The 17887-nt window shown below is 53.4% G+C and overlaps 1 protein-coding gene across 11 annotated transcripts in view; it reads left to right on the top strand.

Annotated features, from left to right (window-relative positions):
• LOC113204169 (nuclear factor 1 X-type) overlaps nucleotides 1-17887 on the top strand; it is a 165067-nt gene that overhangs the window by 86725 nt on the left and 60455 nt on the right. The gene's annotated exons all lie outside the window — the stretch shown is intronic.

Genomic DNA, 17887 nt, shown 5'->3' with positions numbered 1-17887 from the left:
CTCGAGCGCCGTGCTACCAACCTACCGCCACCAAACTACGAATTCAAATTAAACGATCGTTTATTTCAAACATCTTATATCAAACTTCTAAACTAAACTCATTACGTCTCGACTTATACTGAAGCTTCGTGCGCAGTTTGAAGTCAATTGAAGTTACCGTCTGAGAGAAACGTGGGCCAGTACAGACAGACAGACAGATCGACAGACAGACAGATAGACAGACACACGACCAAAGAGTTCCCTGCACCCCACATCACAGCAAAGGCTTCGCAAGCTCAGCCAATAATGTCATAAAAATTAAACTGTTTCGCTGTTATAATTTTTAAGTAATCACTGTAAAACTGTATTTTTGAAGACCAGAATGGAGTATTTTTATTTTTCGTACAGAAGGTTAGGTGCTCTTTAAGAACAAATAGCGCGCCATTAGGCGAGCAGGTTCCCCCGCCGTCCTCGGGGCGAGTCCTCGGGGCCAGGTTACCGCTGCTGCCCGCCGCTGCCCCTCTCGGCGGGGCTCATTTCTCGCCTGTTTAGCCGCGTAATTAGAAATAGGCATTAGCATAGAGGAGGCCCTTTTATGCCGTATATATTAATAATTAGCAATCAGCAGCAGTGGGGGGGGTGATTGATTTCTTCGGAAATAGGCGGACGACGAAGCAATGTTTTATTGCGCGACGTTGTTGAACACGTTGAGGTTGAGGATGATAAACTCGTGACGGGTCTGGGATGAGCGTCCTCTTGCTTTGGCTTCTTCAGTAGCAGCATGCTGACGCACCTTGTCCACTCGTCTATTCATGTCTCGCTATAAACTAGAGCAATAACCATTGAAATCATCTCCAATTAATGCGAGTCTCGTGATAATTGGGTGTTAGAGGCGCCCGAACCCTTTTTTTAATTTAGAATAAAAAGAGAAACATGATGCGCTCTCTTGTATTTTTGTATTTGCTTTTTTTTTTCTTCGTGGGTAACAGCGGGAGTGCCCGCGTCGATCAAAATGGATCGACCTGATCGGGAAATGTGGAGGGGAAGAAGAGCAGAGGGAAAGGGGGCTGAGAGAGAGAGAGAGAGAGAGAGAGAGAGAGAGAGAGAGAGAGAGAGGTGTAAGGGCACTCCCCTGTCTGATATAAAGTTGCCCGGCTGCATCGCCCGCAGAGCAGCAAACTGTGTCCGCGTCCGAATCGGCAGCCTCTCGCACGCACGGCGCGCAAGTGCGGCGGGGCCTCGGCTCATCGCTGTTACTCGGACGCCCGCTTTTGTCGGTGACACTGGACATAGCAACGAGGCGACAGCACGCGGAGGCCCTAAAGAACGCCATGCTGCCGTGAGCGAGAGAGAGAGAGGGGGGAGGGGGGCTGGTCCAGTCCCTAATAACTCTGTCATCTGCATGGGCAGCAAGAGAGCACGAACGATCAGCCCCTCTCCATACTGATCTGCAATAGCAAAAGTGTTGGCCGAGCGAGAGACAGACGGACACGGCGGCAGCGTCATTGTCCGGGGCCGTCAGCGTCAGGTGATGAGGCTCTTTGCCGCCGCAACCGACCGCGCGTCCTGATTGGTGCATCGTGTTTTGTTTTGGCGGGCTTTCGGCCAATGAATGGGCAGGGGAGCACGTGGCCGGGGCCGGTGCAGTGCCAAAGCGTATCGCGTGAGGACGGAATTCTTGGCAAATCGTTGCGTTCGTCTCTCTCGCACTCGTTCGGGATAGCAAGGGGGAGGGGGGGGGGAGTGATTCGATATTTGTTTTTCTCGATCTGTCTCTTTTTCGCTGGGTTGAGTGTGGTTGGGTTTGCGCCCGGGGGGCGAACGCACTCCCCCCTCCGTCCGTCCCTCCCTCCTCATGCCGCAGCACGCGAACTGAGAGGTGGCGATACGTCTCTCTTCCTCTCGCTTGGACTTTTTTTACCGTTTCTCTCTCTATCTCCCTCTCCCTGGTCGGTCCTGTTGAGCGGAGCGGGGGGGACGACAGGACGGACGGCGGTGCCAATAAGCTTGCTCTGCGTGCGAGTAACGCGAGCGCGTGCCTGTCGGCGTGCCAATAGTGAGTTGAGTGCCAATAAGGCGGCACGCCATTCATAAATCGGCGACGCGCGGCCGACCGACCGCCCCGCCCGTCGTGCTTCACACCCTCCGCTTACCTTGACTCTCCTCAAACTCACCCCTGAAGTGCCGCCCGCCTGTTACCTTGACTATCCTCAAACACGCCTGAAATGCCGCCGTCTTCCTTGCCTTGACTTTTCTAAATCCTACCCTCATAATACCGGCCTCCTCCTGTTACCGTGACTCTCCTTAAACTCACCCATAAAGTTCCGTCCTCCCGTTACCTTGACTCTCCTCAAACTCACCCCTAAAATACTGTCCCCCTCTTACCTTGACTCTTCTCAAACTCACCCCTAAAGTACCGCCTTCCTCTGTTACCCCCTGTGTCGTCGTCAGTCTCGCTGCCATCAGCCCTTAATCCTAGAAGCAGCAGCAGCGGCAGTGGTGGTGGCGGCAGCAGCAGAAGCAGGAGATTGGAGGTATCGAATCGAAACAAATGGAATGACTTGGGAAAAGTAGTGCAAAGGGGCGCAGTAATCCCAAGGCCGTTTCATTAAGGGTAATGGCTCTGGGTCTTTGGGCACACCCCGCGCCACCCCGTCTCACCCCCGCCTCACACTCAACACTTTCGACTTTCTTCACTCGCGCTCGCTTGCGGCCGCCGTGGAAGCGGCCGAGATCGGAAGTATATCGGGAGAGGGAGAAGGGTTAAGGGGATGGGGATAGAGGAAAGGGAGGGGGGGGGGTCTCATGTGCAAGGGACACAGACCACCCTCCGAGTAGTTGCGGAAACTCGCGAGAAACTAGTACAGTTATTCGACCTCAAGTCAAATCATGGACTAATGCGCAGGTCACACGATATCTCTACCCCTGCGCCAAATTAGATCAACACTTTGAGCGGCCACCAGTGCTAGCCCATAGCGACGTGATTCCTCGCAAGCGCTCTATCCCCCTCCCTAATATCCCCCCTCATCCCACTCCTTGCTCCCCGCCTCCACACCCACGCGTTTCCCTCCTCCTTGCCACGACTGGCCGAGGCCCGGATCCCTCTCTCTCTCTGAAGCGATATCGGGGTCTGATTTACAGATCGGTGGGGATATCCAACCCCATCCCCCGGAGTCGGTCTCCCGGAGCGGGTCCCCGGAGCGGCCGCACCCTCGTCCTACGGCCACCCGGGGCCGTTAACACTTCACAATTAGGGCCGAGCGCACCTCTGCGGGTGGAAGGGGGGGGGGGCTGGGCTGGGTCTTAGTGAATGGAGCCGCGCAGACCGAGATGTGCGCCTTCATCCAAATGGCAGAGGGGCGGCCTAGCGGGAAGCGTCCCACCCTCCGCCTTTGTTTTTCATCCCGTCTGGGCCAGTGCTTGGTGCAGCCGTGGGGGGCAGCAGCAGCAGCAGCATCTTCCCAAGACCGCAAGGGAGGAGCGGTGCGACCGCCGCAGCGCGCCGCGCTGCCGGTCAATTCTGTGGAACCGCAGGGATATGGGGATTCGGTCAGTGTGAGTCCGCTTTACGGCTCTGCGAGGAGGAGTGTCGCGCTGGCAGTGCGCCTGCCACGCTCCGCCACGCCCCGCCACGCCCCGCCACGCCCCGCCACGCCCCGCCACGCGGGGGTCGTAACATGCGGTGTAAGTGCGGGGACCCCGTGGGACCCACGCTGCGCGTCGCCCGTCCCGTCCGCCCCCGCCCGCCCCCGCCGCGCCTGCCTGGGGGTTGATGATGACGATGTGCCGAACGGGTTTCCCACCTCAGCACCGCCAGTGACACTCGGAACGACCTTGTTGCGGTCGCCGCTTACTTTGCTTTTAGAGGGAGGCTTTCACGCCGTTTTTAGGGGTTCGAGTTCTTTCGCCGTTGTACATGACTGCTTAGGTTTGGGTGGTGTTGTTGTAAGGCGCTGTTTAGACGCTGCGATTGCGTCTGTTTCACTCCGAAAATGTTCGAAATCATGGGACGTAATTTCAGACGTAGTTTATATGCGCAGTTGCCTTCTAAACATGTTTAATTTAAATTAACTTAAATTAGAGTAGCAATTGCTACTCTAAATCAGTACCACAATAAAACACCCCTCCCTCTTCTTAAAAGTAAAGTAATTTGTGGACCATTTATTAACTATGGAATCTCGCACCGCTATGGTCGAACGGCCGGCGGCCACTCCCTGTCCTGGCGACACCTCCGGGTGATTGGAATGCCGACACTCTTTAGGGGTGCAATAAGCGAAGCAAGCGAAAGCGTTTTGTTTACGGGCGCTGGCCGCTGGCCTGGTGCCCCCCCCCCCCCCAAACACTCACCTGCTGGTACGCCCTCCATCTGCGACGTGAAAAATGTAGTTCCCACCGTCATCAGGAGAAGAAGCTGTACAACGCGCGGAAGGCGAGTGGAAGAGGACTTGTTTCAAATGCAACGATGACGATTTGGACGGCCGCCGCGCCGTCTCGTATGCATGGCTGCCATATGCGAGACACGTAGAAGTTTGGAATCAGCAGCACTAATAAGAGGGCTGCAAGGAGGATGTTGGATTGAAAACACGATGTGGTTGAAAACAAAATGGGCAACAGCGTCTATCATCAGCACGAGCAAACCGGGAAAACAATGTCGGATATGTAGGGAGGAAAAGGGGAAAACTTTCTGGACATCCATCATAATTGAGAAAAACTCCTAAGATTTTTAGGGCTTATCTCATCAAAAACGGAGGGAAAATCCCACATTAAAAAAAAAGGATTCCTCAAAATCTGAGGACTTATTCTTCTCCAATCATACAAGTTCCTCAAAATTTTCCCCTTTCCCTTAAAAATTAGACATTGTTTTTACCGTGCTGGAAAATGCATCAGGTGGCTCAGTGTGTTTGGCAGTGTACACCACTGCAGGGTAGATCAGTTGCCCCGCGCGGATTGCACTCGCGGGCGCCATGCGAGGCGCCACCGCGGCCTGCTGCCCCCGCCGCGCCACGGCACAAACTTTCCGCAGCGATCCTCTTTAATGGCGAAAACTTGTTATTATTATTATTATATTTAGTTCGGATAGCAGCACTACTGGTGGGCCCCGGGGTTTATCTCGATTCGATGAGGCCGAGTGGGTGGCGGGGCGGCCGCGGCGAAGCGGCAAAGCGGGGGCTGATGGAGGCAACTCTATCATTTTGTACCGCTAATAAAATAATCAATGGCGATTTCTTCCCCGACCACATTTGTCGCACGATGTGTGTCTGCGTGAGCAGCAGAGAGTGGAGTCAAAGCAAAGGGGTGCGGCGCAGAAAAAGGAAATGATGATTGCGATGCACAGTGCGGGGGACTTGTTAAGGTGTCGGGGCTGTCCACTGCGCGCGCGCCTCCAGCGCCGCCCTGACCACATATTTCATTCTGCCAATAATCAGGTCCGGTGTAGAAAAACGCCCTCGTTCCTGGAAGTGATCTGAAATATGACGGGATAATTTACCTTAAGAGGTGAAAAAAGGGAGGGCGGTCCATTAGACAATGTAACGGCCCATAAAATAAAGAGCGGGTGGCATAAAACGCCGCAGGCACATCTCTTCTCTCTCTCCCCTCTCTCTCCCTCTCTCCCTATCTTTCCCCACCCCCTGCTTGGACATAAGTCAGCATGCACAAGCAGTTTCGCCTCTAAAAGATCCTTCACATTTTTACTTATCCCCAAAACACAAACAACTTTGTGAACATTATTCACTTATCGATTTGTGTAATGTTGTCTTCCGCAATCTTGTCTTTGCGAAAGCCGCAGTCCTCACAACCTGTCTTGAAACAATTTAACTCTGTCACTCGACGTGTTCACTCGGGTTGTCAATGGGGATCATTAACGGGCCGTAAATTATGGCAGGTGATTCGTGTTTATGAATCGTAAAAGGCTCCGCTGCTGTTGCCGATAAAATGTCGACGAAACCAGACAAAAAAGGGGGAAAGTGAAGCTGTCATTTCGCCAAGCCAAAAAAGAAATATAAATACGCATATATCATTGCTAATATTTGACAGATTTTTTAAAATTTTTGTGTCAGTCCAGACGATAATGGCAATACATCTGTAAACAAAGTTTACGCAGCCAAAGTACTTGATCATTAAAGATTCTAGGCTTTCCCTCTATCTCTCTGTTGCGCCCCCAGCGCGCCGCCTCGTGAGACCTCGCCGTGCGGTCGGATGCGTACGTACCGTCTATTCCTGGTCGGCCGGGACTGTTTGTTCCCAGGATATAAACGTGAAAACCTTACGAGATGTCCCGCTCGCTATCATGGCCTTTCAAAACGCACACGACGCCCCGAACCGAGCGGGGCGGCAGCAGGAGGAGAGCCCCAAGGGAGCGGCGCCTCGAGGCCGCTTTGAGGCGCACCACTCATTTCCCGTTTGTCAAGCGAGTGGGAGAGAGACGGGGAGATAAGGCGGGGTCGGTTTGTCCAACGACTCAGAGAGAGAGAGAGAGAGAGAGAGAGAGAGAGAGAGAGAGAGAGAGAGAGAGAGAGAGACGGCGAGCAGAGGGACGCACTTTCGCGCGAGGCAGGCTAGCGCTGCTATTTCGGGCCGATTGCGGATTGGCTCTGAGGATAACAGCTGCTGTTTTGCATAGCATGAGTGCATTCTACGATGCGCCGTTATTCGCCGCCCGGCACTGCTATAATAATATAGCAGGCCTTACATGTCCATCAATGATCTATATTAATTTTTTACATGACATGGCCGAAACTATTGCGTGGCGCCGGGCGCTTCGGGTGGAGTGTTTTCTTGACACCACACGGGCTTTAACTAAAGAAGATTTTTCTTTCTAAAATTGAAATGAACGACGTCAAGTGCGTCGTTTTTTTTTTAAAGAAATGGTGGCGCCGCGGCTCGGCCGCTCGTACGGGATAATTTTAGTGTAGTCGCTCTTAAATCTCGGTGTCGGTTTGAGAGGAAAAGGAGTTACGCGGTTTTACGCCGGTGGGTGCCACGCGCCGCCGCGCCGCCGCCGCCGCCGAGCGACATTTTTACAGTGGCATTACAGCGACGGGCGGCGTATAATATTTATGGGGCGAGCGAAGAGTTAGCCAATTTATTTGAGAGCATTAAATGCGGCATTATCTGGGGACTGGCGAGAGGCAAAGACTCAATCAATGGCAACAGTGTATCAGGTTTTCGCCGTCAGGGACGTGCGGTGGTGGTAGTGCTGCTGCTGGGTTATGGGGTTGGCTGCACTGCGAGCCGAGTCGTTTTAGCGCTTCGAGACATCGAATGTTGGCAGCCCTGCTGTCGATGTCACGCGCGCGCGGTCGCGCCGCCGGCTCCCCTGGCCGAACGGGTCCGTTGCTGTCTGCCGTATTATCCTTATTCGTGAGGTCTCATTTCCACCCGCTCTGGTTCTGGCTCCCTCTCTCTCACACACATCAGTTTCACTCGTCATCAGCCTCGCGCTGCTTAGGAGTTCGCGACTCTCGCGTGGTGTACACAGGCGGGACTGCAACGCCCGTTCATTGGCGCTTTGCTACCGTTGCCAAAACGGCCAATGTCGTCCTCGGCTCATATGGGGAAGGAGTATTAAGATAAGCCCCTGGGCCCCGTACGGTCCCCGCTTCGGGCTCCAATGCCCCTCCAACCCCCCTTTCCCGCCGCGCTGGCCGCCGTCCAAATTAAATCATCACCACAATCACGCACTTTGCCGTTGTGAACGCTCACTCTCAGAGAGGATCCTCTCCATGGAGCTGAGCTGGGAGCGGCTTCGGGGAGTTTTGCTTATCAAACGTATGGGAAGTAAAAAGATGGTGTCATTGCCAGCCTGTAACCGCCTATCACATTCCAGGCAGATGCTTTCCTGGGGACATGCTATACGGGGGTACTCTCACCTGAGTGTGCATGGGGGCTCACTGCTCGGAAATTTCTATGGTCATTTACCTGGAACGTTTAGGAATATCGAGTACAGCAGTCTTGGCCTTTCACTTGGAGGCTAATGAGCACAATAACACTAAACGAGCATACTTCAAAACCCCGCCCGCAGAAAAGTAAAAAGGTTATTACATCTACCTTTTACTTTTCGCCAGTGTGTGTGCAGTCGTGCGATCACATCATCGTATTGAAGCGCGCTCGCGTCCGTCGCCGGACCGGCTGCTAATCTTTTGACTGTGTGCGCGATCATTGTCCCGACATGGCGATGAGCACAATTAGCGTACACGCGCGCGGGCCGTGTGTGTACCCCCCGGTGTACCCCCCGGTGTACCCCCCGGTGTACCCCCCGGTGTACCCCCCGGCCCGAACAGCACCGCGACCGTGTAATAAGGAGTGGGAGAGCGGGGAGGGGTGCGGGGCTGCGCGGGGTACACGGGGTATACGGATCTAGAAAGCACACACTACACACGGTCCCACAACACGGCGCACGGCGCGGACAAGGGCAGCGCTGTGTATCTCATCCCGGGCCGCGCCGGCGGTGGCGGCGGCAGCAGTGGCCGACGGTGGCCGCAGCCCACTGAACAGGCGGTTAAAGTGGAAAATGCCAATCGAGTATGGGGCAGTCCAAACGGCCCCATGGACAATACTGTAAACCAATGACCAATCTACACTGAAAGAAAAACCTACAGCTACTGCCTATACAATACAGCGTTGTACTTTGAAATAACAATATCGTATTTTTATTCCAGTGTTTTCACCCCACAATATTATTTCACAATCCTCTACTGGTTAATAATTGACAACACCAGACTGTTGTTAAATTGTAGGTTTTCCTTACAGTGTATGAAAAGGGGCGCGTGTCGTGTACGTCTATCATATTAACTTTAAACGTGGTCTAACCACAAAGGCTACACGGCGTTGGTAATATAGGGATCATCCAGAAAGTGCGTTCGTTGTTCTCATATTTAAGCTGTCAATCATGGAGCTCGGCGCCTGCGAGACTCGGGGTAGGCCACCCCGCAAAACATGCATGCACTGCAGGCAAGATGTTGCCTACCTGCCAGGCGCTACGAGAGCTTGTAGCGGCTCAACGATTTGTACTGCAGTTTTTTGTGCAGTGAGTGGCGAACCAAAACGTTTAGTAGTTACACTCGAAAATCTGAAAAGGTCTTTACTTGCAGAACTTCAAATGCAGAACTCTTTTGTTGCGGCTTTTCTTGCCTCTATGAGAAGTTCTGTACACCATACTCAACAAGCACCGAGCCGAGCACTCTAAAAAACAAGAACTATAAATGTCCAAAAATCCAGAACTAACGGTTTTGGGTGCAGTTGCAAGTGACGGTGTGTTAATTTGTTATCCAGTTACAATTTTCTATGCGGAACAAAAAGTTTATTAGTATAAACTCCTCGGATTATTGCAGTGTACGCGAATGCTTACCCCGTTGAAAGAGTGGGAACGATTGACGAAGGTGTTGAGTCGGACACGAGCTCTTGACAGGTGGCCCCCTCCCCTCCCCCTCCTGCTGCTGCCCCCGCCACGCCCCGCCGCTTTCTCGCTCCATCGCCTCCCGCGGCGGGGCAGAGGAGCAGGGGAGCTGGAGCGGAGCGAGAAAGAGGGAGGCCCCAAGACGCCCCGATGTTTCCGGGAAATTTCCAGCGGCATCTTCTCCTGCGCATTCCCCTGTTTGCGCCCCCACGTCCGGACTAGCATCCCCCGCCACGGGCGCTCTCTCTCTCTCTCTCGCTCTCCTCTCGCTCTATTCTTCTAGCCCTGCCCTACTCTTTCTTATTTTTTTCCAAAGCTTTCCCAGCTCCTCACGTTCTCTTACCCCCTGTTCTTTTTCTTCTCCTGCTCCTTCCGGTGTCTGCCACGTTGACATCGCGTCGGCCTTGACTTATTAGGCATGGCCTTGTGATACCTTCGCCGGTGATTGCATTTTAATTACGTGTCTAATGCGCGTGTGCTTAGAGCCCTTCTGATGGGGGTTGTGAGGGTGGTGGTGGGGGTAGTGAGGCCTGAGGCCGGGGCGGGGCGCGCGCGCCATCCCTCACCCGACGTCCGAAGCACCGCCGTCATAAAATATGTGTCTCTTTTCTCTTTCTTTCACACGCGGGCCGCCGTGGGGCCCGGCGGGCGCGGAATCTCACCCTCTCCTTTCCCCTCTCCTTTCCCAAATGTCGTTCGAATTTGAATGCAAATGGCCGAACGAGCCATTCTATTTCAGCTCTATTAAATTCATGCGCCATTTTTCTTGGCGTCGCGCCTCAATTTGTGGCGTGGCGGGAGAGTGCATTTTGCACGCGGCAGTTTGTCGCGACCGTGGCGTGTGTGTTTGTGTGCGAGAGGGAGAGGGGGGGCGGAAGCCCGTAGGGCGTTAATGAAATACCTTATCCCCGCCTCCAGTGTCCGAGCTAAGTGATTCTTACAAGACCTACACCATCGTCTTCCCGCGCTCGATCTTAAATAGTGATTGGGTAATTCCCGTCTCCTATACTTCCTCACCGCTGCCCGCCCAACAGCTGCTGCTGCTGCTCATCATGCCCTTGCTCTTCTTCCTTTGCTTTTATGCGAAACCAACGGCGCTCGAGTAATGTGCCCGTAAAAATGCATTCTGCAGCCGCGCCACCCAGCGGCGACAATCGGCCGAGAGAAGGAGAAGGACGGAAAGAATGATCGCTAAAAGACTAACTGGGGACCCTTGGTGGCGCTCTGGTGGCGCGGGGCGGGGCGTGGCGGAGTTTCGATTGTGGACACTAGAGTGCGCCGTCGTGTGTTTTATGGCCCGTCAGTACCAAAGGTTACCCTCCTCGATTCCCTATGAATAAGTCTTACTCCCATCGTCTCCCTTTCTTATTTGTTTTCCTATTTTTGCCAACCACCGCCGCATGCGCGCTCACAGATCCTTTCGTGCGTCTTCGAGCAGCGCTTGATGCTGCTTTCTCATAGCGCTGATAACAAAAGACACTAGTTTTAGTGTGCTAGAAAAGAATGGACCTGACCCCTTGAGCCCAGAGGTGCAGATGTCTGAGAAAGTATCTCTCCCGGCGGTACTTGGGGCCGCACCGCTCCGCCCCGCCCCGTTGATATTCGCCGTTGGTGTAGGCGAGCTCGGGGCGGCGGCGGCGAAGGGCGGCCGGACCCGGCCCTGCCTGGAGAGCCCAAGAGCAGCCCAGAATCTATAGCCTTGAAGGCACTTCATTTCTCGCCCAAAGCTGCCTTTGACAGAAAGGGAGAGACATCAGGGTGCCTGGGGGGTGGGTGGTGGGGGTGCCCTCAGGAAGAAAGGTGGAATGGGGAAGGAGGGGGCGGGGACTTCGCTGGCACATCACCTTTGGAACAGGGTGGGGGAGGTATGGTATTTAGCGCGAGATGCGTATAGCTTCGCGGGTCGCGTACATTGCCTCAGGTATTTCTCGAAAACAGGGTGTATATGGTATCTTAAGATTTCGGGTAGGCATCCGCATATGCATGTGGTCGTGCGCGGCAAACCACTGACTCCCATACTGATTTCTAGCAATACCTGTCGTTTACTCCCATTGAATTGATTTGTCACTTTGTCTCAGTGGTGCCAGGCGCGTTTACTGTAAAATTTCAATACTCGTCTCACACCCACCTGCCGCGACACCTCTGCTGTCACATGTCACACCTCCGAAAACAGTGCTTATTCAGTGGGGTAGAATTTGCATATGTAATGGTCCTTTGGGTGAGCTATCAATGACTACGACCGTCTCTCTCGCACCCGCAGGGCGACGCGGCACGGGACGTACATGGGAGTATAATTTCCCTCGCCCACCGTTCTGCTCCGCTCTGCTCGGCAGCGCTGCTCGCCTAAAAGGTGGTCGCAGAGCGAGCCGACGCGCGATTCTTTTTTAAAGTCATAAACATAAATCAAGCAATTTGCTCGCAATCAAACAGACTACTCCTGATAATTCCGCACTAACTCTTCGTCAGGAGTGAGCGAGAAGGGCCTGGGAGGGGTAGGTGGAGACTAGGGAGGGGGTGCGGAGGAGCCGAAGCCTCCCTTTCCTCGCGCCACCCACCCCCTCCCTCGCCCCCATTCCGTATTCAAATCCCACCGGCCCGTTAGCGTCGTCGCCTTTTTTATCATTTTTATTATTTTTTAATGTTCTTTCGATGCGACGTGGTGGTCGGCCGTTGTTCCCTACCCCCCACACACTACTACCACTACCGATATACCCCTAATGTCATTTAAAATTTCGTCCCTCTACCCTCTGTATTTTTTCTCTTCTTTCTTCCTTTCTCGAAAAGGTGAAGCAGGGGGGAAATTCTAGCCCCACTGGCTGCTAGCTGATTTACACTCGGTCTGTGCGCGCGCATTCAGATATTCATGCCCGTCTTTCTCTCTCACTCTCTCCTTCTCTTTGTCCCTCCCTCATTGTGTGCGAGGCGCAGCCTCCTGCGATTGATTTGGTCCATTCACACCCTTCCTCCGCCTCTATCTCTGCCTGATCCCCGCGCTACGCCTCCTGGTCCGGGATCCTCCCCCTCTCTCTCTCTCACACACACACACTCGCCGTCTTTTGGTCGAGCTTGAGAGTGGGCGAGAGAGAGAGAGAGAGAGAGAGAGAGAGAGAGAGAGAGAGACGGCGGGAGAGACTAGAGCTGAGCATCACGTGATTTTTGCACGTCCCGGGAAATGCTCGCCTGCCCACGGCGGGCGGCCGGTTGGTTTGGCTTTCGCAGACCTCTTGCCCAGCCGAGTGAGAAAAACGCTGAACAAGGCCCTCCTGCCTGCCAGAATGTGTCTCACGTAGCGTCCCGCCCGCCCCTCCGCCCCCTGGACCGCGCAGAGCGTCAGGCCGTGAGGCCACCGTGTAAGGCCGCCGCCCGGGCGCGTACTGCAGCACCAGCAGCCTTCAGCCCCCATATTTGCAGCCCCCGCAAAGAAAACCCTGCCCCCACCCCTTTCCCCCCATCTCCTATGCTGTGCGGTCCGAAAGCGTTATGCTTGATTACCTAAGGACTGCGTCGTCAGGGTGGACAGAATTGAAACGTACGAGCCGGGCCGGGCGGTAACTCCTCGCGCATGAGGCGGGCGGTCACCGAGACGTCGGGAGGCGTCGCGGGGCGGGAGGCGATGCACCACGCACTCATTGTGTGTCGCTAAATGCTGGGAGGATGCCGCGTAATGAGCGCATAACAATCAGATCGTAAACTCTCTGGAGGCAAGCTGCTCGGCTCCCTCTCCGGATTGCTCTTCTCTACAGGACGGCTCCTCCCCCAGACTGCTCTTCTCTACAGGACGGCTCCTCCGGACTGCTCATCTCTACAGGACGGCGCCTCCTCCAGACTGCTCTTCTCTACAGGACGGCTCCCCCTCCACACTGCTCTCCTACAGGACGGTTCCTCCTTCAGACTGCTCTTCTGAGGACGGCTCCTCCTCCAGGCTCCTCTTCTCAGGACAGCTCCTCCTTCCGACTGCTCCCCTCCTCTCCTCCTATAGAATTCACGCAAAATAGTGTTTTTCTAAATAAACAGAAGTGGGCCTTTGTAAATTTAGCAAACACAATACTTTGCGTGAACGGCTCCTCCATCAGGCTGCTCCTCAGGAAAGCTTCCTCTCTGTACTGCTCTTCCGGTATCCAGGGACGTTTCTCCAGCCAGACTGATCTCAAGGCGACTCCTTCTCCAAACAGATCCCCTCCTCTCCAGAACGTCTTCTTCTCCAGACTGCTCTCCTCCTCACCAGGGTGACCTCTCCAGCCTCCTCTTCTCCAGGACCGCGCGCGACAAGGTGGTGTGGCAGGCAGAAGCCGCGCGCGCGCGCGCTCTGCGCTGGGGAAAGAGGAAGAGCGTTGTACAGGAAAGGCGGGCGAGAGAGAGAGAGAAGTGGAAGTTGGGCAGGGCAAGGGGGGATGGGGCATGTGTTCGCATGCATTCAATTAACATGGCATTAGGTTACCTCGCCGGTACGATCTCTGTTATTAGTCTTCAAAATATAATGGTGGGCGTGGCGCTGCGTGGCGCCGTATAGAAGGCGGCCGGGCGGGTCGGCCTGTGCCCCGGGTGGGTTCGCGACGCGCGACGGGTGATGCGACAGCCGAGCATTATTTAGAACGGGTCTGTTATGAGACGTGTGCCCTAGGAGGAGAGGAGCAGGTCAGTAAAAATTCTCCCATCCACTCTGAAGAAACAAAAAAATACGATTTCACCAAATCGTGGAAGACAACGGAGGTAGTATTTAGTAAATTTTGACAGACAACAAAGGTGCTTTCTATTTCTAGACAAGTTAATGAAATTTGAATAAAAAATACTACAGAAAATTAGAAATTTTTCGAGATATGTTTGCTATAATTTCGACTGATGAAATTTGAGAAATTTGAGTTTTCATCCACAAGTTTCCATGGAAATGACGAGCTGAGCAGTAGGCCGAGTCGAGCCAGGGAAATTTTAGCCAATCACGAATTTCCGCGGGAAAGTTTGACCAATAGAAACGATCGCCTGTTGCTTTGTACAATGGTGTCGATACTCCTTGCTTTCAGTGGTCGCATTTGAATAATAACAAGTCGCCGCCGTGTAAATAGGTTCAGCATAAACGCTGTTTCGAACGCGACCGGTCAGCATCAGTCGACGATAGGCATTGTTAGCGAAGACTGTACTTGTGACTTCCAAATCGCATTTAAAAGAAGGCGCGGCGGCTAACAATGCTGCCAACCTATCGCCCTTTGCAGCTGAGGCGCGGCTCCGAGGAATATTTTTTTAAAAAAACTATGATTCATAACCACAACTGTAGATCCGCCTTCGCTAATAATATTATTTCATAGCATGCAAAAAGTATGCGAAGCCAATTAGTACAACCAACCTATAACTAAAAATAAATATCATATCATTTATTAGTTATGACAACATCTAATTAAATAGAATATTTTGACTATTTCCGACGTAAAAATTGAAATCTATAGGGCCGTTAACGCGTTAAGGTTAGAATTTGTGGTAAATATTCCTGCCATTGCACAGAAAGGATCTGGTTTTTGGGCCAATATTTGAATACTATACCTGTGTCTGGTTTACTTGTGCAACCAGGAACAACACAATTAGTATACCCCATATTGTAGTTAATGGGCTGTATTTATGTGGTTCAAATCAGGAATTATTAAATAAGACCAATAAATTTGACTCTAAGCTCAATGAAAATGGCGTCGATGGTGTTCCCTTTAGCGTGTGTTTGAAATGAAAGCGTTTATAACAAGGCGGGAAGGTGGTGGCGTTCGAATATGAGTATTGCCATCTGTGTCTGTTTCCTTATTATAGTAAAGGAAGTGTGCTCCTTCGGAAAACCCGGATAAATGTTTTTGATGATTTGCTTGTTTTATTTAGAATTAGTGGTGAAAATGGGAATATTATGAGAAGGCGGTAAGGTGGTGGCGTTCGAAAAAAAGTAGTGTTATCCTAGTTCTGTGCATTGTAGCAAAGGAAGGGATTGTTTGAACGCAGACTTTAGAGGTGTCTTCTTTCCTCTGGATTGGCTCGGCTCGGCCTACTTGTTGCATGCAAAACTATCTCCATCTCTCTCGTGACGAGCCGAGTATCACCATAGAAACAGCGATTTCAATTTAAATTTGCAAAAAACTGAAAATTAAGTTTTTGATTAAACTTCGAGGATCAATTTAAAATTGAACTTTCTATTTTTTTTAAAAAAATTAAGAAAATCGTTAGACCGGTTTCTAATATCCCATAAAGGGCCATGTAAAACAATTGACTATCGGGGCAAAACGATCGTAGAAGACAACTCCGCTGTCTAAAAATTAAAAAATAAACGGAGACGGTACCCGTCGAATGATAAAAAATATGCAGCAAGAGCATAGGCGACATTCATTGAAAGGTTAGGCCTTCGCCCCCTCTGTTGTTCCTTCTCGCTCCAGGGGACCTTTTCGGGCAGTCGTGGTTGGTCGCGTGCCGCGGCTGTCCGTCCGTCTGTCTGTCCGCCCGACCGCCCCGCCAAGCTGTCTGCTTTAATTATGATGATCCGCCCAATGCTTCCCATTCTTTCCTTTCAATTAAAGTAAACCCGTCAGACGATGATGCGCCCGCTGCGTGACCGCCCACCTGCTTTCAAATGATGCACCAAAAGGCAAAAGTTATTTACAGTAACCATTTTTTTTTTCTCAGGATTTCTGCGGATTTCTGTTTATGTTAAAAGTTCTTTAGTTCCTAGATTTTTGTTTCTTTCCCTCGTAGGTAAATGATTTTGCACTTTTCTTGTTTTCCCTCATGACTCACTCGTGGAGGAAGTTGACACCCGGAGAAGTTGTGTCCGCGCGGGCGCGCGCGCGCGTGTGTGTGAAACGGGTTGTCTGTCGATGCGTATTGACTGATAACGTTAATTAACAGCTATAAACAAGAAAGTCATACAGCGATTGCCATCGCTGGCCGCGGCGGCGCGCCCGCTGCTGCTGCTCGGCCCGGCCGCAGATCGGTAGAGATATCTTAATGAATCGCTGGGCTAGTGTCACCACCAGCCCTCCCCTTATTGTCGCTCACTCCATCATCGGGGCAGGCAAGACGGACAGACGTACGAGAGGAAACATCGCTGTTCGACTACATCACCGGGGCACACAGGCAGGCAGACGCACCAAGAGGAAACATCGCTATCCAACTACATCCTCTTTCTCTCTCTCTCTCTCTCTCTCTCTCTCTCTCTCTCTCTCTCTGTCTCTCTCTCTCTCTCTCTCTCTCTCTCTCGCCCCTCTCTTTTGTAACCCCTCGTGGGGCCAGCGCTGATCGCACAAAAAGAGCCGGGGAATTAGAAAGGGGCCCGACTGCGAAAAAGCCCCCTTGAGAGCTTTAGCGCTGTCCACCTCGCGGCCCCGCCCCGCCCTGCGGCCCGAGAGAGAGAGAGAGAGAGATGATTTATACGCCACCCTTCCTCCTTGACCGCCGACCGCTTGCCGCTACAAGATGTACGAGTTGGTCAGCCTGCGGCCTGCTGCCGGCCTGGGGAGAGTCTCGTGGGCGGCGGGGTAGCTGCTGTTGGGGTAGGCTAGGCTGCTCACAGGAGTCCCACTTCGGGCCCGGGCTCCACACGGGGTATAGATGGACGTCTCTGGTGGTCGTGGTGACCGGAACAGAGGAGCGCACGGGGCCAAAAGCTACGGCGGGGCTGTGTGTGGTGCAGCAGGAAGGAGGCGAGCGCGCGAAGTTGATTTCGCCGCTCGCTCTCGCTTCCTGTCTGATCGGCGGAGGTCGGCGGCGCTCCGTCAAACTAGACCGCGCGCCACGCCAAGCTCCGGATGCGCCGATTGTTCCGGGGCGGCGGCGCGGCTCCGGTTGGGGGGTCGACTGGACGCGTCAGGAGCTAAAGGCACCGCCGGGCCGCCGCCGTCTCCAGAGGCGTCCTGGAGGCGTCCCGTACCATACTGGACCACAGGCTGCTCCGGACCAGACCAAAGCCTTGCAATGCGCTTGTGGTGCCACAGCACATCGGCAGCGGGCAGCAGCCCGACGAAACCAGACCGCCCGGCCGCGTGTCAAGCTGGTGATGCAGGCCTGCGCCCGGCCGGGCCCGGCTGATCGCCATCGCACGATTGATCGGCTGCACAGCGCCCTTGTCGCGCGTATAATGCAGGCGAGTCGTTATTGGGAGGCTAGGCGCGCCGCTGCGGCTGATGACCGCCGTGATACTCGAGGAGGAGTTTGGTCCGGATCGAATCGCTCTGGATTTATCAAAGTAAATCGGCAGGCTGCTTGCGCATCGTCATTGCTTTTCGCGACAGTCCGCACTTGAACTGGTCGCCCCTGTTTACACACTTGTGTTTTTTTTTTTCGCGGTGTTGCGGCTGCTGCTGCTGTTGCTGTTGGGGTAGGGCAGGATGATAGATGCGGACGGGAACATGACGAATTCGGTCCGATGCAATCGTGGCGCGGTGTGGCGCGGCGCTGGCCCACGCGGGTGTCCCAGCGGCTCAGACCGAGATGTGGAGAGAGAGAGAGAGAGAGAGAGAGAGAGAGAGAGAGAGAGAGAGAGAGAGAGAGAGA

The sequence above is a fragment of the Frankliniella occidentalis genome, unplaced genomic scaffold (genome assembly GCF_000697945.3).
Source record: "Frankliniella occidentalis isolate FOCC.00 unplaced genomic scaffold, Focc_3.1 Scaffold4, whole genome shotgun sequence".
NCBI classification, from domain to species: Eukaryota; Metazoa; Arthropoda; class Insecta; order Thysanoptera; family Thripidae; genus Frankliniella; species Frankliniella occidentalis.
Note: the sequence above shows the minus strand (reverse complement) of the source record. Positions and strands in the feature narration are given on the sequence as shown.